At 46.0% G+C, this 27815-nt stretch overlaps 2 pseudogenes; both read right to left on the minus strand.

Moving 5' to 3' along the window:
* Nucleotides 1-21668: 21668 nt before the first annotated feature.
* LOC110574195 lies at nucleotides 21669-23861 on the minus strand (annotated as a pseudogene).
* A 182-nt stretch (nucleotides 23862-24043) lies between these two features.
* On the minus strand, nucleotides 24044-25448 carry LOC110573951 (annotated as a pseudogene).
* Between the last annotated feature and the right edge of the window lie 2367 nt (nucleotides 25449-27815).

Here is a 27815-nt window from a genome sequence, read left to right on the forward strand (position 1 = left end):
TTGGAGGGCAGCTTTGGCCACTTTAATTTTCTCTCAGCCCTGTTTAGAGATTGTTTTTAAGATTATTCATTTATTTATTTGTCAGAGAGAGAGGAGACAGAGAGAGAGCACAAGCAGGGGGAGTGGCAGGCAGAGGGAGAAGCAGACTTCCTGATGAACAGGGAGCCCGATGCAGGACTTGATCCCAGGACCCCAGGATCATGACCTGAGCCAAAGGCAGACTCTTATCTGACTGAGCCACCCAGGTGTCCCGCTTTTGTTTTTGTTTTTAAGACTTTTTAAAGTTTTTATTTGATAGAGCAAGAGAGCACAAGTGGGGGTGGGGGCAGAGGGAGAAGCAGACTCCCCGCTGAGCAGGGAGCCTGTTGCGGGGCTCAATCCCAGGACCTCACTGAGATCATGACCTGAGCGAAGGCAGACACTTAACCAACTGAGCCACCCAGGTGCCTGTGAGATTTTTTGATTCTGGATCCTCTCTGCTAAATGGCTAGAGTTCCTTGTTTCCTAGCACATAGTCTTCTTTCTTGTCCTGACTCCTAAGTCTACAGAAGGTCCTACAGAGTTTGTTTTCTCTTCCTGTACTGACCATGCCATTCCCTTCCATGCCAAGCCAAAGCCTCTGCCTTCCCCTGAAATGATGATTGCTCTATTTACCTTGCATTTTGGCCAAACTCTAAAACAGGCAGACTCTTAATGATCTTGATTCCATTTTAAGTATTGATTTTCTGCTCTGCAATTTTTGGACATTTCCCTAATTAACCCTTTTTGGGAAGCTTCCTCTAGCAGAGGCTGTTATATTTCCTCTAATATGTGTTCTCTTCTTATTCCTCAGCAGTAGGAGCCCCACAGCTACCTAGAATAAAAACTATTGATATTTGATAGATCCCCTTGCAGGTAGGTATAAGGGGTAAGACTAAGTTCCACCAATGAAGTGTAAGCAGATGGCCAGCCACCATCTTGGATCATGAAGTGACCTTGGCAATGGAAGCCATGCTGGGCAGAGCAAAGAGACAGAAGGAGCCTGGTACCCCATTCTAGCTGTAGATGGCCAATCTCTAGGCTTTCACATGAGAGAAAAATAATCTTGAAACTTACCGAAGTCACCATTATTTATGGTTTTCTGTCACCTGCAGCCAAACTAATTCAACTACTTTAGCCCCTGACATTAAAAGTTAACCTTCCTTCCTCCCCCTCTTCTCTCTTAGAATCATATTGCATTAAAATAGAAAGGATGTTAATTATTATCTCATCTGAGCCCTTCACTTCACAGTGAGGAAACTGAGGACCCCAGAGAGGGGAAATGACTGGGCCAAGCAGGCCTGAACCTGCTGCCTTGAATCTCATACTTGACTCCCATTTGCACCTCGTTCACTATCCACGGCAGAAAGTATTTGCCTACAGCTGGCCTGCACAACATAGTAATGCTGAAAAGGAAAGAGAGTTTGCTATAACTTTCATCTTAAAGTGATGATTAAGAACCTACTCCATAAAATGAAACCTATATGTATATATAAGTACAGTACATATACATGCATGCATGTTTGTGTGTGTGTGTGTGTATTAAGCACAATGCTCAGTGGAACAATCACAATCATGGGAGCTAATACCACGACACTATAAATCCTCATCCATTCTGTAAACATTAACTGAATTCCTGTCACCTGGGCATTCAGCACTGAGCAAAACAAATGGGTGTCTGACCTGGAAGTGGCCATCCACTGGTAACCTATAATTACTCAAATAAATGCCATAATTAAAAATGGTGGTAAGTGCTACAAAAGAAAAGTACAGACACTATGAGAGAGTATAACTAGGAGTCTAATTTGGAATGGAAGGAGGTTAGAAAGCAACACTTAACCTGAGACCTAGAGGACAAGGAAGAATTGGCTGGGTGTCGAGCATTCTGGTCAGCAGGAACAGCTCGGGTAAAGTCCTCCGGAGGGAAAGATGAGAGAGCTGAGAACACCAAGACTATGGTGAGTGAAGGGGAGGGCCAAAGAGGAAGGCAGTGCCACATCACACAAGCTGAAGGGGCCACTTTGAGGATTGGATTTCACCTAAGAGTCATGGGAAAACAGGAGATTTTTGAGTGCAGAGTGACCCAATGTGATTTATATTGTAAAGATCCCCCAGAACCAGATGTTTCTGGAGAGGGGCCCCCAACCTATGCAACTGGCAATCCATCAAAACATTCTTTGAAAAGCTTTTGAGTCTAGTTAATATGAAGAATGAATCCCTCCTATTCGCTGGTTGTGAACTAAGCCATAGAAGCATTCATTGTAGATCCCTGGATAAGACTGTGAATTCTGCATTCTAACTCCACTGTCAAAATAAGCAAGGCAGGAAGAGTTTCTAGAAATATCAGGCCGCCGTTTGAAGAGGATAGCCCAAGTGCAAATGCAGACAGCATGGTTTTATTCCACTAACCAGGAAAGGGAGCTAAACATCAACCACAACAAAACATCAGTAATAACCCTTGGATGGGACAGGTTCCAAGACTTAATTGGTTGATATCCACTAACTTCGTATGGTGAGTGAATCATACAATTTCCTAAGAGTTTATTTGTGGCTGACTCATTCCAGTGGCCAATGAGGGAGCCATGTTACTCGGAACTAAACACTCCACCCCAGTCTTAGGAGGTTTCATTCTGGCTGTGATGACCTGACTTGAAATATTCATGCTGGTGGAATTTTGGAGTTTCTGTTAAGCACAAATTCTAGTGGGACACCTGTATTTGGAAGACGTGTGGCCTCCTTCTATGTGAGAATACTGATAGGTTCCTCTATTGCCGTAACAAACATTGACCTTCCCACCCATTCCTCTGGTTTCATAAAACAGGTTTTATGTTAATTAGCAGGATAGAACAACTTCCTAAAAACCTAACCTCAAACATCAACTGCTATGGAAGCTTAGCTTTCATAAAATTTATTTATTTTTTTAATTTTTAAAAAAGATTTTATTTATTTATTTGACAGAGAGAGACACAGCGAGAGAGGGAACACAAGCAGGGGGAGGGGGAGAGGGAGAAGCAGGCTTCCTGCTGAGCAGGGAGCCTGATGTGGGGCTCAATCCCAGGACCCTGGGATCATGACCTGAGCCGAAAGCAGACGCTTAACTGACTGAGCCACCCAGGCGCCCCTCCTTATCAAATTTACTAAACGTTTGGTTAAGACAGTACACGAGGCATGAGATCTATGCCTACTTCTAAATATTCTTACCATCCCAATGAACTGCTTTTACTACATTTATGCTTCAGCATGTTTTTTTCTGTTGCTTTTATCAAAAATTGTTAAATTTCTCTTCTTTATTCACTGCAAGGTTGATATTGAGAACCTTGTATCCCTTAGTACCTCTTCTTAGATAAAAAGAATGATTCTATTTCATTCTTTTCCCTTCCTCTTTTCCTTTCTTCCTTTTTGTTTCTTTTTCTTTCTTTCACCCTTCACATGTCCAGAAAATCTTGGTCAAGTTTTATATTTAATCTCAGTTACCACCTTACCTCTTATGGTGGTTGGAAATTGGGTTTCTACTTCTTAATTCTGTGTCCCCATTTAAACATCCTTAATTTGGTAACCTGAATATTTCTGTTTCATGAAAAAGATGTCATTCTGAAAAAAAAAAGAGAATATACATAAGTCCAGGGAAATATATTTTTCTTATGTCTCAAAGTACTTATCTGCTTTGAATGGCAAGCTGTGAGGACAGACCACCAGTGGAAGGTTAGGATGGAAGCTTTGGTCATCACTGTATGATTCAGAGAGCTGCTTCCTATGAAACCACTCTGACTACAGCAGTGTTCTCCCTTCTTAATAAATTTATCCTCAGGGAAGACACTGCTAAGAACATAGGGAGAGGAGGCAGGTACTGTGGATTCTACTACCTAATGGCCTCCAATTAGCTATTAATCTTGAGTAAGTCCCTACATTTCCTGGAACTCACTTTCCTCATCTGTAGGAAAAAAGTTGGACTAAAGATATACTGAGTCTGCTTTCAGCTCTAACACCCTGTGGTTCTCTAGCTTCTTCTAGAAAAGGCATAGAAGAATGGTTCTTGACCCCAAGAAGCTTATATTCTTTGAAGGATATAAAATACAAACCCATGCCCCCTTTGTGAAAAAGCACATATGTACGAGTAAATCTGCATATTGAAAGTCTAAGTTTGCCAATAGGACACCTGGCCTCTTAAGATTGGTGCAAGATAACTATGCTATTTTATTTTTTTTAAGATTATATTTATTTATTTGACAGACAGAGAGAGAGAATACAAGCAAAGGGAGTGGCAAGCAGAGGGAGAGGGAGAAGCAGGCTCCCTGCTGAGCAAGGAGCACGATATGGTGCTCAATCCCAGGACCCTGGGATCAAGACCTGAGCTGAAGGCAGATGCTTAACCGACTGGGCCACCCAGGTGCCCCTAACTATGTCATTTTAAAGATGAATTAGTTAAGAAAGAGAATTCTAGAAAGAATCAGTCACACATATATTAAACTTCAGGAAACTGAATTTTATAAAAATAAACAGAAAGAGAGAATAATGACTCCAAAAGGCAGGACACTTAAAGGGGCTTGGAAAATTATAAAAAATATTCTTATTCATATAGTCATAAGGCATCCCATCTACTGTGCATGAGTGCCTAAACATGCTGAAAATAATACATGGAAATTAATAATTTGGCCATTCAGAGCCCTCAGACTTCAACGGGATGAGTGTAAAAGATGAAACAAAAGGTCCCAAAAGACCAATGTCAGAAAAAGCAGAGACATGCAAAAAGCCTAAGAACGGCAAAGATTTTTGTTTTAGTTGTGTTCAGAGCAGGGGGAACAAGAAAAGACTGAGCTGACTGCTTGAGGCAGATGGCGTAGTATTACAAACAGGACTAAAGATCTGGAAGCCAATATGGGATCATTAAGAACAGTCTCATCAAACTCTCCTTTGCTTTTTTTTTTTATGAGATTACCAAACAAGTCATATAACATAGCTTGATCTGAGCAAAACATTCTACCAAAGCTCTCCTTATACTCTCATGGGCAAAATGGGGAAACCCAAGGTGCCTTCCTAACTCACCAGGCAAATAAGCCCAAGAGGCTAAGTGGACTATGTTAGTCTGAACACCAGGCATGCCTCAGCGTTGTGTCCTCTTTAATACCTGAATGTGAAATTTGGTCTGAAAGTGCACGTTATTGTACTCACAAATGACCCGAAGCCAGGAAGGATGACTGATATATATATTAAATGATAGACTCAAGTGGAAGAAATATCTGACAGGCTGAGGCGAGCAAGGTGGATGCATATCTATGTAGACACGTTGCTTTCAAAAATTATTGGAATTAGTATGAGATGTGAGAGGTTTGACTTTACAGTTTTCACTTGAAAAGGACCTGAGAATATTAACTCATAGAACAACAAGGAATGGAAAAGAACAGAGCCTTCCAAAGGGCTGCCATCTTTGGCTATTTTCATAGAAATATGGTGTTCAAATTAAGGAAGAAAGTCTTTTCAATGTTTCTGTAGCATACATTCCATATTTGAAGTAATTTTTTTGATTCAAAGAACCAAATTAGAAAAGAATCTTTAACAAATAAAAGGAATTGTTGATAGCAAAGGTCAACCATGGTATCTTGGGATCAGAAACCATGGAGAGGGGTGCCTGGATGGTTCAGTGGTTTGGGTGTCCCACTCTTGATTTCAATTTGGGTCATGGTCTCAGTGTCATGGTCTTGGGGTCGTGGTATCAAGCCCCATGTCAGGCTCCATGCTTAACATGGAGTCTGCGTAGAGTTCTCTCTCTCCCTCTGCCTCTGCCGCTGCCCACCGCCCTGCATGCTTGCTCTCTCTCTCTCTCTCAAATAAATAAATAAATAAATAAATAAATAAATAAATAAATAAATCTTAAAAAAAAAGAAAACGTGATGAGAACATCGTAAAAAAATGGTGAAAGCAAGGGAAATAATCAGCTTTGAAAAAAAAGAAGCCTGTAGGAATTCTGATGCTGAGAAAGCTCAGCTCCTTGGAGAGCAGCTTATGTGCTCCTTCTGTCATATCGCCCTGTGTAGCGTCTTCGTAGTATTTACTGCCATCTGAAATCATCTTGTGTCTTTACTGTCTATTTTCCCTTCATCTAATACAAAATTCTCAAGACAAGGGGCCTTGCTCGACTGTTCAGTATTTTATCTGCAGCACCTAGAACAGTGCCTGACACATAGAAGACACCAAGAGAAAGGATGGGATGGTGTCTACTCACAGAGGGTCTCCCTCATGTCAAGCGGGTGGGTACCAACTGATCTCCAAGGACTACCTGACAGTAGGGGATATGGGGAGGGGCCCTTCTTTAGAAGGGGTAAGGGGCTAAAACCCCCAAACATCTCACTCCATGCAGTTGGACTTGTAGCTTGAGCCAAACGTTTCTGCGGACCACTGCTGAGGCTTCAGGCATGTCTGGACATGTCCAGAGAAATGGTGAGAAAGGCTGGATAGAAATCAAATTTACACAAAGACTAAAAATCCTGCTGGAAAAACAAAACAAAATGAAAACCTCAAACTATGCCCCCTAGCAAACTTTTGACCTATCTGGGCATGTCTGGCAATTTGGTGGGGTAGTCAGTCAAAAGTTTACTTGCCAGTAAAGGGGTGGAGAAACTGGATCACTCCTGCATTGCTGGTGGCCATGTGCAATGGTAGGCACCCCAGAAAACGATTTGGCAATCTCTTATAATACTATGCATGCAATTACAACACAACCTAGCAACTGGACCTCTAAGCATTTGACCCAAAGAAATGAAAACTTATATTCATACAAAACCCTGTAAGACAACAGTTGTAGTCATCACAGTCAAAAACTAGAAACAATCCAGATATCCTGCAGCGGGTCCATGGTTAAACTGTGGCATATCCCTATCATGGAACACTACTCAGCCATGAAAAGGAATGAACGATTGATAAACGAAACAACATCTGTGAACATGCAGATAATCAGGGAATTATGCTGAGTAAAAAAAGTCAATTCCAAAAAGTCACCACTGTATGATTAGACTTACATAATATTCTTTTTTTTTTTTTTATTTGAGAGAAAGAGAGAGAGAGAGCACAAGCAGGGGGAGCAGCAGGCCGAGGGAGAAGCAGGCTCCCCGCTGAGCAGGGAGCCCGATGAAGGGCTCGATCCCACGACCCCGAGATCATGACCTGAGCCGCTTAAGCGCTTAACTGACTGTAAGATCCAAGAGGGCGGGTGTTGGGTCCGCCTTGTTTGTCACTGGACCGCTAGGACTTGCTAGGACACAGCCCAACATATCAGAGGGTTAAGAAAAGGGTTCCCTTCTATCCAAATAAGAGCAATGGGCTATCAAATCTGCTTGATCCCCCCCAGTTTTGAACAACAAAGGGTTTATCCAAAAATGCACTTTGCTCCACGTAGTCCCTGAGTTCTGAGCGACCCGGAGCCAGGCTAGTCATACAGCCCAGTACTGCAGCCCCTAAATGGGGCAGAGGAGAGCTTCTTGGTTGTTCAGTGCACCTCTCCCAAGGCCGCCCCGGATGCATGAAAACTGACAGAGCAATTAAGTTAATTCCTGCATCACACTGTGGTCATAGTAACACCGCTCTAGGAGCCTCTGACCAAGTGTAATTCCACAAAGAGGGAGCCACTGTCCCCTACTCCCCACCAAATAGCCTTGACAGCCTGTGGACTTGAAATGGGTGCCAACAGAAACTTCCAGGCCTGGGAGTTGTAGCAAGAGTACAGACCCAGAGAGGCAATGGTGGTGTTGCCGAGTCCTGGGCCGTGGCCCAGGCTGGTGTGGCCTCTGTAGGGCCCAGCAGAACCGGGGCAATCAGCAGGAGCGAAACTTCTGTGAGTGGCCTTGTGTCTGAACTCATGTGAAAAGACCCTGAGGGATTCCCAGAACTAATCAAGGAGGAATTTTCCAGAGACTGGATGCCTGCATACACAGGTAGGGACCAGAATCAAGTAACTTGGACGACAGATTTTTTTTTTTAAGATTTTATTTATTTGACACAGAGAGACACAGCGAGAGAGGGAACACAAGCAGGGGGAGTGGGAGAGGGAGAAGCAGGCTTCCCGCAGAGCAGGGAGCCCAATGCGGGGCTCAATCCCAGGACCCTGGGATCATGACCTGAGCTGAAGGCAGATGCTTAACGACTGAGCCACCCAGGCGCCCCCGACAGATTTTTTAAATAATGGTGTAACCTTATACTATATTGGTCCTGATTTTCAACGAGAGAGCTGGATTTGGGGTCAAAACACCTCAACCCCAAGCTTCAGGTTTATTTTCTTAAACTGGCATAATACTGTCTTCTCTGCCTCCTTTACAAGGCTGCTACATGAGAATTATATGAAATGATGTACTATATATGAGAAAGCTTTTAAAATTATCAAGTACTATATGCATGCAATTTGTGGTGTTATTTTAAGAGCACTTCGTCACCTCCACTGTAACTTCCTTCCTTTTTATCTCATCTTCTAGAAGCTGCACAATTCCCAAGCCCCCTTTTTGTGCTCCCTATAAAATACTATGATATTTCAGGTCCTGTGTGATCTGGGCTATTTGAGGAGCGTATCTACGGTCGTCTTTGTCCCTTGGACATCATCTACGAGTTGTCCTGGGGCCAGAATCTCCCATGATTCTCTGCACCCCTGCCTAGGGCTCTGCTGAGGGTGTGGTCATGGGCTGTTGGACTAAATGAGGAGGGAGAGGAGCCAGTTACCCAGGGGCTAGGAATTAGAAAATGGGCTCCAGAATTAGGTTCATAATTGCCCAATGTATAAAATTTTACAAGACCCATAACCTGGAAATTGAGGAGGAGTAGTGAATCCTGGAAATGAGGGGTTGAGAGCCAAGAAGTCAGAGGCCCTACATCTGCCCCCCCACCCCCAGCTTCTTCCAGGGCTGATGCAGCAGGTGTGGCTTGCGCTTCCTGCTCCAGCATCCAGCCGAGAGAACAGAGCCAGCTCCTCACTCACACTTGAAGTAAGCAGGGGCTATAGGCTGGCGTGGCTTCATTCATTCATTCATTCATTCACTCATTTATTCACCAAGCATCTGCAACGTGCTAGATGGCAGAGGTACAGACCTGACTAAGGCAAGGTTTCTGACCTTGAGACCCTCTCAGCAAGCAGGTGCTGCATGGAAGTCTCAGGAGAAACAAGGAGAGAGCCATGCTGGAGATGAGTGCACACATCTGCTCCAGGTTGCCCGAATCTTCAGCTCAGGGAGCTCCTCAAGCTGCCGGCAGGAATGAGTCCCACAAAAGAATCTGAAGGTTTCAGGACTTGCCATGACTCAGCTGGACACAAGGACAGAGAGTTGCCAATGCAAACATGCAGATTGGGGGCCTCTAAGTTATGATTACTTAAGAAATAGGCCACTGGATCTTTGAGGCATGGTCCCCCAACGTGTCTAGGAATGAGAAGTCAGGACCTCTTGCCAAGGTGGAAAGCAGATGCCGCCTTGGGCTTCTAAGCCCGGGGTGGAGTTAGACACTTTGTCTTCGCAGCTCCGATAGCCCTGGGCCCGCAGCTCTTCTCAGCATTTCTCACACTGCACAGCTGCTGTCCTCACTGCACAGTGAGCTCCTCCAGGGAAGGAACAGTAGGGTGTAGTGAGTACAGTGAGTAGGCCCCTGGTCACTGGTGGCAGAACGATCTCAGTTCCTGCCTTGACTAGGCTTCTTACAGACTGTGTGGTTTCACAGGGAGGATGGAATTACATCACATCTGTAAAAACCTGAACTTAGGGTATAACCAATGTACCCTAATGGTGGCTGTTATTACTTTAATTTTATATCCAAGTAATAATAATTGCATACATCGAGATTCAGTGTAGGAAACAGAAATTGCTGTGTTTACATTAAGCAGGAAGGTATTTAATTAAGGAATGAGATGTTTACAAGGTGAGTAGAATAGCTGAAGGATGGGGCAGCTGGGTGGCTCAGTCTGTTGGGCATCTGCCTTCGGCTCAGGTCATGATCCCAGGGTCCTGGGATCGAGCCCCACATCGGGCTCCCTGTTCAGCTGGGAGCCTGCTTCTCCCTCTCCCACTCCCCCTGCTTGTGTTCCTGCCCTCGCTGTCTCTCTCTCTCTGTCAAATAAATAAATAAAATCTTCAAAAAAAAAAAAAAAAAAAAGAATAGCTGAAGGAGCAGGTTCTAGACTCAGGCTCCAGAAATGGCTCCCAAAACAATATAGAAATGACCCACTGGGAGAGTGAGCCCCTCTGGGAACCTCTTGAGCTCTGCTGGAATCCAGAAGCTGGGGCTACCCCTGCCTCTCGGTACCCAAGAAGCTAAAAATGGGCTCTGGAGCACCACTGCACAGAAACTTCCCATTTCCACAGGTTTGCTTGCCAGCAAAAATGGCTACAACGGGAACAGGTTCTGCCTTTCACGTTTTACCCTGAGTTCATCTACTTGATGCAAGACAGTCTGCATCTGGAAATCAAAATGCAAAAACGCCTGGAACCGTGGTGCTCAGCTTTCGGACCTCCTCACCGGGGAGGCTGGGATGAAGGCTGAGTGAGCCACTGCACACAGTTGCTAATATGCACGGACTGTCACATTCCCGGTATCACGCTGTGTACTTCATGCCAGGCCAGCCTCTGAGCAACCTAGTGGGACAAGCACTTATTTCACCAACGAGGCAGCAGAACTTTAAGGAAGTTGTCTGTCCTGGGTCACAGAGTAAGGGGTGAAGATGGGGGGTGAACAGGTTCTATCTTATTCCAGGGCCCATGCTCGTAACCAGCGTATTAGACTACCCATCATCCTATCTTGCGTGCCTAGCCTCGTGCCTGGCCACACCTACTCAGTGCATGTTCGAGGAGTTAGTTCATCATGGGTTTAAACAGAAAGTTAAACCCAGAATGCTGTGGCCTAAGCGTCTTCATCTTTGGGTAGGATGCAGGTCAGAAGGGCAAGAGGCCGACGATGAGGGACACGGAGGAGGTGTGCCCACTTGCGTGGGGGTGAGGCGAAGCTGTGCGGGCAAGTCTGGCAGGGAACTGGGGCCAGGATATTGGGGAAAGGCTATTTGGTGGATTGGGTGTATGTCGCCCCTTCCTGCTTCCAGAAGAGGATCACGGGATGTGGCTGTGGGCGGGGCTAACGAGAATGACAACTGATTCACCCAAGAAAAACAGAATGAAAATACGATCTTAGAGAAAAAACAACCCCCCCTTCCCCGCCCCCGCGCTCCGGGATTCAAGCCCTCTGGTGCCTGTGATAGTGGCTTCCGGAGTGTCCTGTCTCCGCTGATAACCGCACTCATCCTCCGCAGACGCGGTTGGCATGCCGCTCGGCCAGGCACGGTGACGGTGCCGGCTTTCCAACACCCACCGCGACGTGCTGTCGCCGCCCTCCCTACTCCAAGCCCAGCCCGCGGGGGTGCCCGGAACTCTGTCTTCTGGCACAGATGCTAACCCCTGAGGGGGGGGCCCAGGATCTCGGTGGACGGGGCTGCAGCCACCACACAGGGGTGAACACACACACACACACAGCACCCACACACGCATAGAGGCACACCACATACACACGCAGGGAGACACAAACATACGCACCATGTGGGTCACACACGCAAACGCAGACACACCCGCAGAAACATACACACCATAAATACACATACATATACATACACAAATGTACACCACACACACACACTCACATATACACAAACAACACAAATAGACACGCATGTAAAATATAAATGTACACCACAAACATACAGGGACATACACATACATACCACACATACCACACAAACATACGCACACGACACATATACTATACACACAGAAACACAGATATACGTACCACAAATATATACACACCACACACTCCCACTCACAACATACACACCATGTGCATGCACAAACGTGCACGGTGCACACATACACCACATGCATGCACATGTGTGTGAATATACTCCACTTCTCAAAAAGTGCCTTGCTATGGTATTAGCTGTCTTTTTTTTTTTTTTTGTAGTTTTTAATTTTATTATGTTATGTTAGTCACCATACAATACATCATTAATTTTTGATGTAATGATCCACAATTGATTGTTTTCGTATAACACCCAGTGCTCCATGCAGTACGTGCCCTCCTTAATACCCATCACCAGGCTAACCCATCCCCCCTCCCCCCTCCCCTCTAAAACCCTGTTTGTTTCTCAGGTCCATAGTCTCTCATGGTTCATCTCTCCCTCCAATTCCCCCTGCCCATTTTTCCCTCCTTCTCCTAATGTCCTCCATGCTATTCCTTATGTTCCACAAATAAGTGAAATCATTTGATAATTGACTTTCTCTGCTTGACTTATTTCACTTAGCATAATCTCCTCCAGTCCCATCCATGTTGATGTAAAAGTTGGGTATTCATCCTTTCTGATGGCTGAATCAGACTCCATTGTATATATGGACCACATCTTCTTTATCCATTCGTCTGTTGAAGGGCATCTCGGCTCTTTCCACAGTTTGGCTATTGTGGACATTGCTGCTATGAACATTGGGGTGCATATAGTCCTTCTTTTCACTACATCTGTGTCTTTGGGGTAAATACCCAGTAGTGCAATTGCTGGGTCATAGGGTAGCTCTATTTTTATTTTTTTGAGGAAACTCCACACTGTTTTCCAAAGTGGCTGTACCAACTTGCATTCCCACCAATAGTGTAAGAGGGTTCCCCTTTCTCCACAACCTCTCCAACATTTGTTGTTTCTTTCCCTGTCCAGTCTTGCCATTCTAACTGGTGTAAGGTGGTGTCTCAGTGTGGTTTTGATTTGGATTTCCCTGATGGCTAATGATGATGAACATTTTTTCATGTGTCTGTTAGCCATTTGTATGTCTTCTTCAGAGAAGTGTCTGTTCATCTCTTCTGCCCACTTTTTGACTTGATTATTTGTTTTTGGGTGTTGAGTTTGAGAAGTTCTTTATAGATCTTGGATACCAGCCCTTTATCTGTAGTATCATTTGCAAATATCTTCTCCCATTCTGTGGGTTGCCTCTTTGTTTTGTTGACTGTTTCCTTTGCTGTGCAGAAGTTTTTATCTTGATGAAGTCCCAAAAGTTCATTTTTGCTTTTGTTTCCCTTGTTTTTGGGGATGTGTCTTGAAAGAAGTTGCTGTGACCGATGTCAAAGAGGTTACTGCCTATGTTCTCCTCTAGGATTTTGATGGATTCCTGTCTCACATTGAGGTCTTTCATCCACTTTGAGTTTATCTTTGTGTATGGTATTAGAGAATGGTCGAGTTTCATTCTTCTGCTTGTGGCTTTCCAATTTTCCAAGCACCATTTATTGAAGAGACTGTCTTTTTTCCATTGCATGTTTTTTCCTGCTTTGTCAAAGATTATTTGACCATAGAGTTGAGGGTCCATATCTGGGTTCTCTATTCTGTTCCATTGGTCTGTATGTCTGTTTTTGTGCCAGTACCATGCTGTCTTGGTGATCACTGATTTGTAATATAGCTTGAAATCGGGCAACGTGATGCCCCCAGCTTTGTTTTTCTTTTTCAACATCTCCTTGGCGATTCAGGGTTTTTTCTGATTCCATACAAATTTTAGGATTGTTTGTTCCAGCACTTTGAAAAATGTCGTTGGAATTTTGATCGGGATGGCATTGAAGGTATAGATTGCTCTGGGTAGCATAGACATTTTAACAATGTTTATTCTTCCGATCCATGAGCATGGAATATTTTTCCATCTTTTTGTGTCTTCTTCAATTTCTTTCATGAGTGTTTTGTAGTTCTTAGAGTATAGATCCTTTACCTCTTTGGTTAGGTTTATTCCGAGGTATCTTATGGTTTTTGGTGCTATTGTAAATGGAATCGTTTCTTTAATTTCTCTTTCTACAGTTGCGTTGTTAGTGTATAAGAAAGCAACTGATTTCTGTGCATTGATTTTGTATCCTGCCACATTACTGAATTGCTGGATGAGTTCTAGTAATTTGGAGGGGAGTCTTTTGGGTTTTCCACATAAAGTATCATGTCGTCTGTGAAAAGAGAGAGTTTGACTTCTTCTTTGCCAATTTGAATACCTTTTATTTCTTTTTGTTGTCCGATTGCTGTTGCTAGGACTTCTAGTACTATGTTGAACAACAGTGGTGAGAGTGGGCACCCTTGACGTGTTCCTGATCTTAAGGGAAAGGCTCTCAGCTTTTCCCCATTGAGGATGATATTTGCTGTGGGTTTTTCATAGATGGATTTTATGAGCTTGAGGAATGTTCCCTCTATCCCTATACTCTGGAGAGTTTTAATCAGGAAAGGATGTTGTATTTTGTCAAATGCTTTTTCTGCATCAATTGAGAGGACCATATGGTTCTTCTCCCTCCTCTTATTAATGTGTTCTATCACATTGATTGATTTGCGAATGTTGAACCACCCTTGCATCCCGGGGATAAATCCCACTTGGTCATGGTGGATGATCCTTTTAATGTATTGTTGGATCCTATTAGCTAGGATTTTGTTGAGGATTTTGGAATCCATATTCATCAGGGATATCAGTCTGAAATTCTCCTTTTTGATGGGGTCTTTGCCTGGTTTGGGGATTAAGGTAAGGCTGGCCTCATAGAATGAGTTTGGAAGTTTTCCTTCTGTTTCTATTTTTTGAAACAGCTTCAGTAGAATAGGTATTATTTCTTCTTTGAATGTTTGGTAGAATTCCCCAGGGAATCCATCAGGCCCTGGACTCTTGTTTTTTGGGAGGTTTTTGATCACTGCTTCAATCTCGTTACTGGTTATTGGACTATTCAGGTTGTCAAATTCTTCCTGTTTCAGTCTTGGCAGCTTATAGGTTTCCAGGAAGGCCTCCATTTCATCCAGATTGCTCAGTTTATTGGCATATAGTTGTTGATAATAATTTCTAATAATTGTTTCTATTTCCTTGGTGTTGGTCGTGATCTCTCCCCTTTCATTCATAATTTTATTAATTTGGGTCCTTTCTCTCTTCTTTTGGATAAGTCTGGCCAGTGGTTTATCAATCTTATTAATTCTTTCAAAGAACCAACTTCTAGTTTCGTTGATCTGATCTACTGTGTTTCTGGTTTCTAATTCATTGATTTCTGCTCTAATTTTAATTATTTCTCTTCTAATGCGTGGCTTAGGCGTCGTTTGTTGCTTTTTCTCTAGTTCTTTAAGGTGTAGAGTTAGTTGGTGAATTTGGGATTTTTCTATTTTTTTGAGTGAGGCTTGGATGGCTATATATTTCCCCCTTAGGACCGCCTTTGCAGTATCCCATAGGTTTTGGACCGATGTGTTTTCGTTCTCATTGATTTCCATGAATTGTTTAAGTTCTTCTTTGATTTCTTGGTTGACCCAAACATTCTTGAGCACAGTGATCTTTAGCTTCCAAGTGTTTGAATTTCTTCCAAATTTTGTCTTGTGCTTGAGTTCCAGTTTTAGAGCATTGTGGTCTGAGAATATGCAGGGAATAATCTCAATCTTTTGGTATCGGTTGAGACCTGATTTGTGACCCAGTATATGGTCTATTGTGGAGAAAGTTCCATGTGCGCTCGAGAAGAATGAGTATTCTGTTGTTTTAGGGTGGAATGTTCTGTAAATATCTATGAGGTCCATCTGGTCCAATGTATCATTCAAAGCTCTTGTTTCCTTGTTGATTTTCTGCTTAGATGATCTGTCCATTGCTGAGAGTGGAGTATTGAGGTCTCCTACAATTAACGTATTGTTATCAATATGACTCTTTATTTTGGTTAACAGTTGGCTTATGTAGATGGCTGCTCCCATGTTGGGGGCATAGATATTTACAATTGTTAGATCTTCTTGTTGGATAGACCCTTTAAGAATGATATAGTGTCCTTCTGTGTCTCTTATTACAGACTTTAGTTTAAAATCTAATTTGTCTGATATAAGAATTGCTACCCCAGCTTTCTTTTGAGGTCCGCTGGCATGGAAGATAGATCTCCATCCCTTCACTTTCAGTCTGGATGTATCTTTAGGTTCAGAATGAGTCTCTTGTAGACAGCATATGGATGGGTCCTGTCTTTTCATCCAATCTGCAACCCTGTGCCATTTTATGGGAGCATTTAGGCCATTCACGTTGAGAGTGATTATTGAAAGATATGAATTAATTGTCATCATGTTGCCTGTGAAGACGTTGTTTTTATAGATTGTCCCTATAAATTTCTGTTGTAGATCACTCTTGGGGTCTTTCTCCTTTTATAGAACCCCCCTTAATATTTCTTGCAGGGCCGGCTTAGTGGTCCCATATTCTTTCAACTTCTGCCGGTCGTGGAAGCTCTGCATCTCTCCATCCATTCTAAATGAAAGCCTTGCCGGATAAAGTATTCTTGGCTGCATGTTCTTCTCATTTAGTACCCTGAATATGTCTTGCCAGGCCTTTCTGGCTTGCCAGGTCTCTGTGGATAGGTCTGACGTTATTCTGATGTTCCTCCCTCTGTACGTAAGGAATCTCTTCCCCCAACTGCCCTTAAGATGGTTCCCTTGGTTCTAAGATTTGCAAGTTTTACTATTACATGCCGGGGTGTTGGCCTGTTCTCCTTGATCTTAGGAGGGGTCCTCTCTGCCTCTAGGACTCGAATGTTTGTTTCATTCCCCAGATTAGGGAAGTTCTCAGCTACGATTTGCTCAAATACATCTTCTAGCCCTCTCTCTCTAATCCCTCCAGGATTCCAATTATTCTGACATTGGAATGCCTCATGGTGTCACTTATTTCTCTGATTCTATTTTCATGGATTCTGAGTTGTTTTTCCCTGGCCTCCTCTTTTCCCTTTTTATCTATTATACTGTCTTCCAGATCGCTTATTCTCTCTTCTGTCTCAGTTACCCTAGCTGTTAGATTATCTAGATTGGATTGGATCTCACTGATAGCATTTTTAAGTTCTGCCAATTCCCCTTTTATTTCTGCCCTTAGAGACTCTATTTTGCCATTAATTGATTTCTCCATTCTAGCCATTGTCTTCACAATTGCTAGCCTGAATTCCATCTCTGACATCTTGGTTATGTCTGCATCCATTTGTAAATCTGCAGCATAAGTCATAATCTCTGAGTCTTTTCTGTTTTGGGGGCTCCTCCTCCTAGTCATTCTGTTGATGGGTGTTTGAGGGAATGTATAGAGTCCAAATTATTGAGCAGAACCCAAGCAAGATGCACCTGTTTTCTTGGGACCTTAGGGTTGCTGGCCTCTTGTTTTCCCAGCCTGTCTTCTGCGGGAGGGGCCTGCCGCGCTGTTACTCAGGCAGCCCTGTTTGGGCAGAGTTGCCCTGCGCCCCTGTGGCTCAGTGGGAATCAGTCTTTGGGGCTTTTGTTCTCTGGCACCTTTCCCTGGCAACTTTCCGCGTCTCTTCCGTGAGTCAGAGCAGAAGAGACCGTTTCCAACCCTCTGCCTCAGAGCAGAGATCACAGTATGTTCTTCAGTGAGCTCTCCAGGCCACACCATCTCCACTTCTGTCCATGCTGCTATAAACTGCAGCGTCTTGGGTTGTGCGCCCCTCCGCAGCGCTCCCAGTCCTGCCTCGGGGCACGTCTCTGCCCTTTGTGCTTCTAAAACCGCCAGCCGCTCCCAATTCGCATGCCCGCGACTCCACCGCTCAGGGTTTCCACTCCCGGGGGTTGCAGTTCACCGGCAGGACTCTGGCACACCGGGTTTCCCTCTTGGAGGCTGCGGCCGTCGCTCCGGTTTCTGTCCGGGGGGGCTGTGGTTCGAGTGCATGCGACCCTGCCGGTCTGGTTTTCCACCCCGGGGGCTGCCCTAAAGTTCTTTCCCGTCGCTACCGGTCTGCGAGTCTGTGCCCCGACCGCAGCGCACGAGGCTGTCACTCACCGGCAGTGTAGGAACCCCACGGCCAGGCACCCTCCCGCCACCGTTTATCCTCCGATATCTGCCCGCAGAATCACGGCTCTCCGCTTGGTACCTCACAACCAACCGCCTGCGATATTCTGCTTGTAGAGATCCAGATCTTCTTACATCTCAGGCTGGTTTCGTGGGTGCTCAGAGTGGTCTGGTAGATATCCAGCTCAATTCCGGGGACCAGTTGAAATAGGGTCCCCTACTCCTCCGCCATCTTTCCCCCCTCCCTCCTGGTATTAGCTGTCTTATAAAAGGCTTAAAATAAATATTACGTGGGCTCTGAGCATAGGAGGTATGTATACAAAACAGTATCAAAAATGGAAAAAGCAGCAAAAATGGTGTATACAAAAGGATAAAATCTGTTGAAACACATGCACGATATTTATAGAGACAGGAAGATAATGTAAGCAACACAAAAAATGGATGATTAATAACCTTTGGGTCATTTTCTATGAATGTATTTAGTTGAACAGTCCATTTTTTCCAGTGCCTGCTCTTTAGCCCTGACACACTCACCGTGTGGCCACTGACTTATTTCCACAGGGTGGCAACTGCTAGGCCTCTGGCTCACCCCCTTCCATTCTGCATGCACCCCCCTGGGGCAACAGGACTGCAGAGCCCCTGCATTGCAGCCTCTGACTGATGACAAAACTTGCCATTGCTCCCTCTTGTCTTCCAACCTCCCTCCCTGCCCAAATCAGGAAAACCCCGCCGTTCTTGCCTGGAGGATTACAGGGAAGTGCAGGGATTTGGTGCTGACTTCAGTGAGATGCCAGCTTCCCAGAGCCCTGATTTCTTCCAGCGCTGACAGTTTACCTCTGTGTGTCTAGGGGGCGCTCAGGTCCAGGAATTGAAAACGTCAGAAGATTCCCCCTGGATATTTGTGAAACTCCTGGAAGGAGAGGAAATCAAAGTTAAGGGACAGGCAGGTGAAAATGATGGTTGGGGATAGTTGAGGAGAAGGAGAGTTTGGGTCAGTTGTGAATATACCTCCAACACCCATTGTTGCACTGAAGTTCAAATCTAAAAGGAATCATAGGGTCAATCAGGTAGAATCCCTTCATTTTTCCCGGATGCAGAATCCAAGGCCAGAAGAATGAAGTCAGAACTAATTAGAAGCAACTCTGTCATAACCCACGGAGAACTCTCTGGTGGAGCAATGGCTGCCATTTTCCACTTTCCATTCCACAGTATTGTTTCACTGACTGTGTATGAACTGAAATATTATTCTGCATATGAGATTTTATTAGAGTGGCTAATCAATTAAACATACTTTAAGACTTTCCATTTTATTAGATGAATGTAGAAGAATATAAAAAGCACAAATCAGGTGTTTAATACAAGCATGTCCTGTTTTAATAGAGTTGAAAATCCAAACAGCCAAATTCAAAAATACAGTATGATTGCTTCATTGCAAAAGGTACCATTCAGTAGTCTTTTTCTTTCCCCCCCCCAACCCAGGAGGAAGGTCCCACTACATATTTCAACACTGAAGTTTTCAGGGAAGAAAAGGGCATATATAAGTCAAGAAAAATGATGATGAATTATGTATAGTTTTGGCATCCTGATAATTCACTAGCGTGTGTTTTTACTTTGTTTATAGAACAGTAAGAAACAGGGAAGATATACGGATTAGCAATGGGAGCCAGAGGTTTAGTACTGCATTTGCCGCTAACCCCAAGGCCTTACTGAGTCTCTTAACCTTTGTGAGCTCCAAGTCCCCTCTACAAAATAACAGGCTGGGACCAGATGACCTCCATGGGTTCTCCTAAGGTTACAGAGCAGAGTGCAAGCATGCTCAGACAAAAGAGTCAGACCAACTAGAGCTGGTTTGCTCCATCTTCAACTTCCTGAGCTAGCCACGGAGCTTCTCTGGGCTACAGCTCCTCCGTGGAGTAGAAAATGTGCACTATCTTCCGCCATGTGGGGCCATTTGAATGTTAAATGAGCTAATGCACACCAAGTGCCTAGACATTGCCTGCCACATCAGAGGTGCTCGGTAATTTTCGTTGTATCCCATTCTGTCATTGGATAGCCATATTAATTTTATGAAGAATTTGTGGCCCCCATCTGGCTCAAGATAATGTCCTGGGGATGCAGTAGAGAAGGATTTGACCATGGACTTCCACACAAGGCCTTTTGCTATCAATGTAAGAGGGATAGAAGCCAGGATGGGTGGAAGGGGCCCTGTCCCAACTCCCCCACCACAGCTGGCACCTTTTTGGAGCAGATTTCTGCCCCACTGTGGTTTGGCTCCATTTTGTTTTGCCTTCTCTTCATTGAGTTGTGCTCATTTGCTCTTTATGGATGGCTTCAGTTTTTTTTGAGATTCTTTTTTCACCTGCCTCTCCCTTCACTCGTGCTATTATTTCCTGCTTAGATCATTTCCCAACCTCCCCTCCCCTTCATGTGGCTAATCCTTCAGGGCTCAGCTTTCCTCATGGAAATTTTTCTGACCCATCACCATCCGTGCTCTTTGCTTTCATAGCACCCTGTCCTTCCTAACACTTAGCACAATTACAGTTACATAATTTATTTTTGTCCTGTTAGTCTGTCTCCCTTACCAGGCTACAAGCTCCAAAACAGCAGCAGCCTTTTCTATTTTGTTCCCAGATATCTCCCTAATGCTAGAGTGCTTAGCACATAGTAGGGGTTCCGTGAAGATGTGTTGAATAAATGGATGGATAAATGTATGAACTAAGCAGCTCATTAGTAGAAATATCCTGTCCCTTTTCTCATTCCGTGTTGAGATTCATCTTCACTTCCCTCTGCAGGGTTTCTCTACGGCTTCTCCTACTTTCAGAAAAGGAATTGATTTACTAATAGCACAAAAAAATCCAACCAGGAAGTCACTGGTAGATTCTAGAGAAATTTAATCTTGCTCAAACTGTGGCTTAAACACACATCCGCAATACGCTCCATGTCCCCTAGTAGGGTATTTAAGTCTACTTTGGGATACCCAGGTGATGATCAAGAGAAACAGAATGGCTAAGTGATCTTATTGATGACACTACCCATTTTAGATTCCACTTTGACTTCCAATTTTTCCAGCCCAACCATTCACTACTAAAGATTCTCGGTTCGCTATCTTGGACGCCCCTTTCGCCTCTGGGATTTCCTACCCTCATTGGCCCCCCCAGGTAATCACATGAGCAGGTGAGCAGGTAGGAGCTCCTTAAAAGCAAGGTGTGTGTTTATATAGAATGGATGTTTTCTCCTGGAAAGCGACCTTGAGGAGAGAACAGAGAGTGGGGGCAGAAGAGTGGGTTTCTCCTGAGTTGTGGCTCACACTACTCTCTTTATTTTTCTCTTTTATGTTTTTCTCTTTAATGGGATAGCAGCATGTAGGCTTCTCTGCTAAATGATAGGTAGTTTTCCTCTCCCAGTCCAGTCTGACTAAGGACTGGGTTGAACAACCACAGGCAGCTATGGAGGAAATATTTTCCACAATAGTTTTCTGGAGCTCTGCTTTGTGTGGGTCAGCCTTCAGGCTTCCTGACAATATAGCTTTGTTCTCATTTCCTCCTGATACCTGATCCAGCGCTACGTGATTGTACTGAGCAGCAGTGAATGCCCGTTCTCCAACTCCCAGAGGTAAATTGTCATTATGAAGGGAACAATAGCCCAAGCTTAGGTGTGGAGAGTATATATTCAAGGATGCTGTGTTTAATTTCCATGAATAGTCTTCACGATGAATAGCTTCAAGATTCCTGGGATTTGTTTCTTTTCTTTTCTTTTCTTTAAATAGCATATCAGGATCCTCCTTTTCAGCCTCGAGTCCCCATGTCAGGGATTCGGACCTGTCTGGGTGTGTGTGATAGAAAGGTGGGCAAGAGTCACTTCGGAAGGGATTTAGGTGGCAGGGGCGGGAGTGGGCATCTTGGACACCAGCAGCTCCCTCACTTGGCCCCAGGGAAAGAAAAACTGCAAGCTCAAGCTACCACCACAGTTGACAAAGCTGGAAGAGATGTAAAAAGCATAATTCTGATGTCAGAGAAATGAATGGTAACTGAAAGTCGGAAGGGGGACCACGGTGTCTGCTTCTGTGCTCACACTGTAGCATTGCAGGCTGCAACACCCAAGTCTTTGGAGGCGGTAGCTGTTCGGCGGTCTGTGCAGCTCTGGGGACAACATGCAGCACTGACTTGGACATTAGCGCTGCCGGGAGGGCGCCAGCAGCTATGGGGCCGAGGGGTCCTCGGTGGCTCCCCAGGCAGTGAACGTCCGGAAGAGAATGTGGCCGAAAAGGAAGCACATGACAGACGTGAGCATGGGCAAGAGATCCCTGGGGACTCCCAGAAATAAATTCGGGAGAAGAGATCTCCCAGAGGGGAAGCGGGGAGGAGCCAGCGAAATGGCACTGACTCGTGGATGTCACCTCAGCCCCGGGAAAGCACACGTTCCGATGGAATGACGCAAGCCGGGCTGGGAAGGAGCTAAGAGATGACCTTGTCAAGGTCCCTCATGACACAGGTGTTGACATGGGGTTCAGAGACATCAGACTATCTGCCCTGGTTTCACAGCCAGTGAACAACATAGTTGGGATGGACCCGCTTTTCCCAAGTCCCAGTCCACGACGGGTGATGGACTCCTGACATTCTTCCCATATGTGGAGGGCATTAAGGGCTTCTGCTGTCTCTGGGAAGGAAGAGTCTTCTTGGTGCCTATGACTTCGAGGAAGGTCTCAGATGCTTTGAGTCAAATGGAACGTGTGGTGGAGGTTCTGTGTAGGAGGACACCTTGGGAAGGCGCTTTTGTTTTGTTTTGTTTTTTTGTAAAGAGGTTTTAGTGAGGCCGCCTGGAGCTCCCCCCCTCGGGCACTAGTGAGGAGACACGCCAACCTGCAGGACCTCGGCGGGATCAGGGAGCTGTTGGGTCCAACGAAGAGGCAGTGGAGCTTGGGCTTCCGGGCATTCCCTACCTTGCTCATCTCCTATTGCCCTTGGATCTGAGAGGTGATAAAGACAGGAGAATGGGGGTGGGGGTGAGGGGCAGCGGGCGTGGACCAGCTGCATCTCCTGGTGCAGGCAGTACAGGGAGAAGACCCTCCAAGCTGCATCGTCTGGGCGGCACTCTCTCGCTCCACGATGCGGGGCTCTGGCTGCTTGGGAGTCGGCTCGGGGTTCAGCGCTCGGCGTTCGTCACCTGCTCTTCATCAGGCTGTCCCTGTGTCCGGGGCGCTGGTGCTTGGGCAGCACACCCTTTCCGGGCCGCTCTCACAGGTCTTCAGAGGACTGGAGCGAATCCAAGAAGGGCTTCAGTTTCTCCACCACCTCATTCTCTTCCTGTTTGCCCTGCTGGGCAGCCTTGTCAGCAAGCAGTGCAAGTTCAACGACAGGCCTTTCAGCGCCTGTTGAAGGGACCCCACGCGCTGCAGTTCAGCGTGGCCCAGGAGGGGAGCGGGGTCGGGTCAGACCCCAAAGCACTCAGCTCCTTCCCGAACATGAGAAGGTCAGCAGCACTGCCGATGGCACTGGAAGCAACCTGCTCGGCCAGATCGCGAAGCTGGTGGAAGCTGTTGTAGCTGTTCCGAATGAGCTCCCCGCTCGCGGCAAACTGCGTCTGGATGTCGGCTGGGAGGAAGTCCTTGGTACAGTTCATGAGTTCATCTCCAGCACACTGAGCTGATTCCTTAACTTGTTCTGCACCGTAGGGCCACTGAAGGACAGGAACAGCCCGAGGGCCACATCCTCGGAGAACAGGGGTGCCGGGCCACCAGCTCAATGAAGCGCCTCCGGGCTGGGCGCTGGCCTCGAGGAACTCCCGGAGCGGGGGCCGGGGGGGCTCCCAGCATGCTCTTGGGCCGAAGGGCCGGCACCCCGCACTGGGAGAGCTTCTGCAGCAGCATCTCGTGGAAAACCGCAAAGTCCTCGTACCATCTTTTCCCGGAGGACTTGAAGCGCTGCTTGGAAACCTCATATTCCACATGCTACAGGAAGAGGCCCTTCTTCTCGGGAATGAGCTCCAGCTGCTCCGTGTCCTTGGCCAGCAGCTCCTGTGGGCGTATGACAGCGGCAGGGGCTGCCCTGCAGCAGCCGCATTTGACCAAGCGCGGGTCCCTCCGCTCTCCGACCTGGGGTGTTGGCAGTGCGCCTCCTCCTCGGCCTCCGCCTCAGCTGCCACCGGGCCGGGCGCCACGCCTGCCTCCTCTCCCCCTTTTTTATTGTAAAGCAAATGCTGCTGCAGTGCCAACGTTGCGGGGAACAGATGGCTCGGGTCTCTGTGAGTCAGGGGCCCAGACCCAGGCCCCCCAGGTCCTTCTCTGCCGCGGAAGCCTGAGAAGCTGAAGGGCTGGCAGGCCAGGCCCCGCGGAGATACCAGGCAGGTGGTCTCCGCGGTGCTGAAGTCTGGGACGGCCACCAACAGCACCCTCTGGTCCTCTGGGCCTCCGAAGATTTTAGAGCCAAAGCTGGGGGTGTTCCCAGAAGGTAGCCGTGAGGGCCCTCAGGAAAGATGAATGGGTTGGTCTTGTAGGAAGGGTAGCAACCTAGTGTCGGGGCGGTGGGGTTGACGTGACCCTTATGTAGGGTCCAATCCAGCATCTCCACGTGATCCTCCTTGCTGCTATACTGGAAAATGTCACTCACATTCTGTCCTGATGTCCCTAGGAATCTGACTCCATCGATGGTGGCTTGGTAGGAATTGGGGACCAGCTGGAGGTTGCAGTAGGCAGTGGCCAGTGGGAACATGCAGGGGTGCAGGGGTTGCTGGGGGAACATGTAGTTGGTTGGGTCAAATTTGCCTGGCATCACATCCGTGGGTACCGAGGTGCTCAGCTGCAGGAGGATCTCATCCAGCATTTTGACAGCCTCCACGCTGGCTGCCTGGGTTTCCTTGGTTAAGTACATGGCCTTATTGATGGAATCTCTGTTCTGGGTATTGTGGCTAGGAGGTTCCCTTCAAGGATGACCCAGGACACGTGGGCAGCACTGCACCGTTCCCCTCATCCCCCAACTGCCCTGTCACCACGTCCACCAGCAGCTGGGAGTCCAGCAGGCTCCTGACCCCACCTCCAGTCAGGCCCAAACCAGACACCAGCAGCACAAACCTGTCTGTGCCGAGGTGGGATGCAGGCTTCTCAGGAGCAAGCTTTGCAAAGCAGAGGTCCTCCACCAGAAACTTCCCACTGTCTCTCACAGAGGCGAGCATGGCCAGGACTGTCCCTGTGACCAGCTTTGACACATCAATGGTGCCTTCCAGTCTAATGCACTGCAATTCATCTTCCAAGACCAGTTCATCCTCTGGGTGGATATATTTGCTCCGAGGAGGCCGAGGGAGCAGGTTGTGCTCTTCACTGATCTCCCAGAGGATGATGCCTGGAGCGGCATGGAGTGGTATGAAGAGGGTCCCCAACACACAACACTTCTCCCCAGGCCGCAGCTCACACAGCTTCTTTATTTGGACTCCATCAGCTCAGTGCTGTTGGGCCCAGCTCACCAGGAAGGGCCTCATTTGGAGGAGATGGGTGGCATCAGTGGGGGCATACTGCTGGCTAAAGCTGTGCTCCCCCAGCAGGAAGGGCTGCGAGGACTTGGTATAAGTCGACACAGGCACACGGGCAAAGGTGGCATTGTTGGCTGACGATGGGGAGATGAGAGTGTGGGCCCTTTGGACAGCCTGCTCAGAAAACATGACCTTGCTTGATGTGTCCAGACCACTGTGCTCAGGACAAAGAGGTGGTAGTCACAATGCAGCATCTACTACAAAAATGTGATGCCTCAACCGTGGAGAGGAGGAAGGGTGGCCTCATAGAAACAGAACATTAGCTGGATCTCATGGTGTTCAGTCTATTTACCTAACCATACCCACGCCTTTGTGGTCAGACGCTTTTCCTATTCAACTCTAGTTGACCCACAGAGTCTAGATCCAGCCACCAGGGCAATAGGACGCAATTTTTTTTTTGCATCAGTGAGTTGTTGTGCTTTTGTTGTTGTTGTTGTTTTAACCAAAATTCTCTCTGCTGCTGTTTCAGCTCATGTACCCTTAATTTGTCCTAAGCAAATGTAAGGCAAACTTTTTTATATTTTGTTTTATATTTCTTCATGAAATCTGGTCGCCTCTTAGTCTATTTAAAGTGAAACAGCCCAACTTCTTTATCCACTGTTTAGGAAGCTAGGACCAAGGTAGTCTTTTGTTATGGAATGTTCCAGACGCTCACAAGAGAACCCAACTTTCCATATGTCATAGCATTCATTTTCAGTTATTCACTTTTATTATAGTATTACTAAAGCCTGCTAAATTTAGTACCCTAGAGCACTCAGGAGATATCTTCTGACCTAGCAAAGGTGCATATTACTATGCTGGGCAATTTAAAACTTAATTTTAAAAATATACACACACACTTTTAACTTAAAAACACACATACATTAAAAAATACACACACAGGGGTGCCTGGGTGGCTCAGTCGGTTAAGCATCTGCTTTCAGCTCAGGTCATGATCCCGGGGTCCTGGGATTGAGTCCCTCATCAGGCTCCCTGCTCAGTGGGGAGTCTGCTTTTTCCTCTCCCTCTGCCCCTCCCCCTGCTTGTTCTTCTTACTCTCTCTCTCAAATAAATAAATAAAATCTTTAAAAAAATACATACAATAAAAGTTAGTTCTCTCCTATGGAAGCTTACTGTGTGGATTTCGAAATTTTTATGTAGAATAAACAAATGGCCACCTGAGCCCATTTCAGGATCATGCAGACACCCCTATCTCTCTGTACCTTGCAGCATTCTTGTGAATGGGACCAAAGACCCCTAGATACCTTTTACATTCTTTCTCTTTCCGTCGACTTCCCTGACCCCACCCATGCACCCTTTCCCCTCACCTCCCTTCTCAGTTTGCCTTCACAAGTGCCCATAAGAAAAGGAGAGCTTATCTTTGGCTAATTTCCAGTGGCTCTCTCCATCATGGCCTAATAGGAAGGCCTGCATCCACAAAGCCAAAGCAGTCTGCTGCAATAGGCCTTATTGACCCTGTGGGAGAGACTCTTTGGAGCCACCGTTTCTTTCTGCAGTGAGCCAGGGGGTTTACAAAGAGAATAAGCCTTCACTGGGTTCCTGGTTGAGCTCCATCGCCCACCCAGTGCAGCTGGGGATGCTCTGGGATCTGCTCACACACAAAACATTCTCTTGAGCCTGTCTATTTACATTCCTGGACTCTTGCCTAATCTTCTTATAAAAAGAGTCAATATGAAGAATGTCTACTTCACCCCAAGCCTCTCATGAGAAAGTTTGCTCTAAGAGAAGTCCCAGACACTAACTGCTAGAATGCACGGGGCAAGATGAAGCCAGCGAGACAAAACTCAATAGAGTTTGGGAAAGTTTCCAGAGATTAAAAAACAAAAAACAAAAAACACTTGGATAAAACCTATCACAAAAGGACTGGGTTTCAAGTACTGTGATGAAGGTAGATGGGGTGTTATTCCCCACTGCAAGCTGTAAGCATCCTCACAACCACCACATGTCCTTAAGAGAGAGGGGCCATCAACATCAGGCCTGGCACAGTTATGTCCCTGATCAAGTTCCACAAGGCTGACATGTCTCAGTGGACATGACTTCATGGCCATTTGCTGCTCTGTGCTAACCCAACGAGACAGCTCATGGCTTGGGAGAGGGATTGATGGTCTTTGACCTCTGACTTCCCACCCCAATCCAGAAGAACCGAGGGTTTGTCCTATACACAGTTGTTTTGATCCAAGATGTATCAACCAGGAATGGGCAGATGGCTCTCAGGAGGAAAAAGTCCCCAGCTGTTAGAGGAAGAAGTTTTCAAGTACCAGATTAAGAGACCCAAAAAATGTGGAAGAAGTACTGTGACAGGATAATGATACTTTTCTTCTCCCATCTGGGGGGGAAAAAAAGTTAACATCTTTGGAAGGTTTATACATCTCTCACAGTTGTATAGTTTTTTAATTGAATTTTTTCAGTGTGCCCTCACTGCTCTTCCTCCATGAAGTCTTTTTTATTTTGCAACCAAAATGAAATTATAGCTACCTGCTCTGAGAACCTGCGTTC

Source organism: Neomonachus schauinslandi, chromosome 6, assembly GCF_002201575.2.
Source record: "Neomonachus schauinslandi chromosome 6, ASM220157v2, whole genome shotgun sequence".
Lineage (NCBI taxonomy): Eukaryota > Metazoa > Chordata > Mammalia > Carnivora > Phocidae > Neomonachus > Neomonachus schauinslandi.